This window comes from Trachypithecus francoisi, unplaced genomic scaffold (genome assembly GCF_009764315.1).
Source record: "Trachypithecus francoisi isolate TF-2019V2 unplaced genomic scaffold, Tfra_2.0 Contig00269, whole genome shotgun sequence".
NCBI lineage: Eukaryota > Metazoa > Chordata > Mammalia > Primates > Cercopithecidae > Trachypithecus > Trachypithecus francoisi.
Genome location: NW_022680535.1, coordinates 180,539 through 184,338, shown reverse-complemented (window position 1 = coordinate 184,338; position 3,800 = coordinate 180,539).

Genomic DNA, 3,800 nt, shown 5'->3' with positions numbered 1-3,800 from the left:
ATGGAAAACAAAAAAAAGCAGGGATTGCAATTTTAGTCTCTGACAAAGCAGACTTTAAACCATCAAAGATCAAAAGAGTCAAAGAAGGCCATTACATAATGGTAAAGGGATCAATTCATCAGGAAGAGCTAACTATCCTAAATATATATGAACCCAATATAGGAGCACCCAGATTCATAAAGCAAGTCCTTAGAGACTTACAAAGAGACTTAGAATCTCTGAGACACATTTAAAGTGTGTGTAGAGGGAAATTTAAAGTACTAAATGCCCACAAGAGAAAGCAGGAAAGATCTAAAATTGACACCCTAACATCACAATTAAAAGAACTAGAGAAGCAAGAGCAAACACATTCAAAAGCTAGCAGAAGGCAAGAAATGACTAAGATCAGAGCAGAACTGAAGGAGATAGAGACACAGAAAACCCTCCAAAAAATCAATGAATCCAGGAGCCGTTTTTTTTGAAAAGATCAACAAAATTGATAGACTGCTAGCAAGACTACTGAAGAAGAAAAGAGAGAACAATCAAATAGATGCAATAAAAAATGATAAAGGGGATATCACCACTGACCCCACAGAAATACAAACTATCATCAGAGAATACTATAAACAACTCTATGCAAATAAACTAGAAAACCTAGAAGAAATGGATAATTTCCTGGACACTTACACTCTCCCAAGACTAAACCAGGAAGAGATGAATCCCTGAATAGACCAATAGCAGGCTCTGAAATTGAGGCAATAATTAACAGCCTACCAACCAAAAAAGTCCAGGACCAGATGGATTCACAGCTGAATTCTACCAGACGTAGAAGGAGGAGCTGGTACCATTCCTTCTGAAACTATTCCAATCAATAGAAAAAGAGGGAATCCTCCCTAACTCATTTTATGAGGCCAACATCATCCTGATACCAAAGCCTGGCAGAGACACAACAAAAAAAGAGAATTTTAGACCAATATCCCTGATGAACACTGATACAAAAATCCTCAATAAAATACTGGCAAACTGGATCCAGCAGCATATCAAAAAGCTTATACACCATGATCAAATGGGCTTCATTCCTGGGATGCAAGGCTGGTTCAACGTACACAAATCAATAAATGTAATTCAGCATATAAACAGAACCAAAGACAAAAACCACATGATTATCTCAATAGATGCAGAAAAGGCCCTTGACAAAATTCAACAGCCCTTCATGCTAAAAACTCTCAATAAATTCAGTATTGATGAAACGTATCTCAAAATAATAGCTATTTATGATAAACCACAGTCAATATCATACTGAATGGGCAAAAACTGGAAGCATTTCCTTTGATAACTGGCACAAGACAGGGATGCCCTCTCTCACCACTCCTTTTCAACATAGTGTTGGAAGTTCTGGCTAGGGCAATCAGGCAAGAGAAAGAAATAAAGGGTATTCAGTTAAGAAAAGAAGAAGTCAAATTGTCCCTGTTAGCAGATGACATGATTGTATATTTAGAAAACCCACTGTCTCAGCCCAAAATCTCCTTAAGCTGATAAGCAACTTCAGCAAAGTCTCAGGAGGCAAAATCAATGTGCAAAAATCACAAGCATTCTTATACACCAGTAATAGACAGAGAACCAAATCATGAATGAACTCCTATTCACAATAGCTTCAAAGAGAATAAAATACCTAGGAATCCAACTTACAAGGGATGTAAAGGACCTCTTCAAGGAGAACTCCAAACCACTGATCAGTGAAATCAAAGAGGACACAAACAAATGGAAGAACATACCATGCTCATGGATAGGAAGAATCAATATCATGATAATGACCATACTGCCCAAGGTAATTTATAAATTCAATGCCATCCCCATTAAGCTACCAATGACTTTCTTCACAGAATTGGAAAAAACTACTCTAAAGTTCATATGGAACCCAAAAAGATCCTGCATTGCCAAAAAAATCCTAAGCCAAAAGAACAAAGCTGGAGGCATCATGCTACCTGACTTCAAACTATACTACAAGGCTACAGTAACCAAAACAGCATGGTACTGGTACCAAAACAGAGATATAGACCAATGGAACAGAACAAGGCCCTCAGAAATAATACCACACATCTACAGCCATCTGATCTTTGACAAACCTGACCAAAACAAGAAATGGGGAAAGGATTCCCTATTAAGAAATGGTGCTGGGAAAATTGGCTAGCCATAAGTAGAAAGCAGAAGCTGGATCCTTTCCTTACTCCTTATATGAAAATTAATTCATGACAGATTAGAGACTTAAATGTTAGACCTAACACCATAAAACCCTAGAAGAAAACCTAGGTAATACCATTCAGGACATAGGCATGGGCAAGGACTTCACGTCTAAAACACCAAAAGCAATGGCAAAAAAAAGTCAAAATTGACAAATGGGATCTAATTAAGCTAAAGAGCTTCTGCACAGGAAAAGAAACTACCATCTGAGTGAACAGGCAACCTACAGAATGAGAGAAAATTTTTGCAATCTACTCATCTGAAAAAGGGCTAATATCCAGAACCTACAAAGAACTCAAACAAATTTACAAGAAAAAAGCAAACAACCCTATCAAAAAGTGGGCAAAGGATATGAACAGACACTTCTCAAAAGAAGATATTCATACAGCCAACAGACACATGAAAAAATGCTCATCATCACTAGCCATCAGAGAAATGCAAATCAAAACCACAATGAGATACCATCTCACACCAGTTAGAATGGCAATCATTAAGAAGTCAGGAAACAACAGGTGCTGGAGAGGATGTGGAGAAATAGGAACACTTTACCCTGTTGGTGGGACTGTAAACTAGTTCAACCATTGCAGAAAACAGTGTGGCGCTTCCTCAAGGATCTAGAACTAGAAATACCATTTGACCCAGTCATCCCATTACTGGGTATATACTCAAAGGATTATAAATCATGCTGCTATAAAGACACATGCACATGTATGTTTATTGCAGCACTATTCACAATAGCAAAGACTTCCAATCAACTGAAATGTCCATCAGTGACAGACTGGATTAAGAAAATGTGGCACATATACAACATGGAATACTATGCAGCCATAAAAAAGGATGAATTTGTGTCTTTTGTAGGGACATGTATGCAGCTGGAAACCATGATTCTCAGCAAACTATTTCAAGAACAGAAAACCAAACACTGCATGTTCTCACTCATAGGTGGGAATTGAACAATGAGATCACTTGGACACAGGAAGGGGAACATCACACACCATGGCCTATTGTGGGGAAGGGACAGGGGGGTTGGGATAGCATTAGGAGATATAACTAATGTAAATGACAAGTTAATAGGTACAGCACACCAACATGGCACATGTATACACATGTAACAAACCTGCACTTTGTGCACATGTACCCTAGAACTTAAAGTATAATAATAATACCACAATTTAAAAAAAGAATATTTCATAATTTAAACTTTTCTCACATTTTTCTCCCCTACTTATCCATTCCTTACTACATTGTTTTATAAATAACTTTTTCAAATCTATAATGTGAACTTTTAGATAACTTCTGAATTAGACAAAATTATTTTTTTTTCCATGAATAACATAACCCTTTCTGGAACATTTTGTATACAGAATTACATGTTAGCTAGAATTTTATCCTTAGTAACCTAAAATTTTATTGAAACCCCGAAAAGCAAGAAATCTTGAAGTATTTGATATGGACATTTATAGATAAGAACAATTCCACAATTTTATAAAATATTTCTCCATATTATAAGTCTTTCTTAATTATAATTGACCCAGATATCAAAAGAGCATTAAAAATAACTCTAAAATTTTAATTTACAC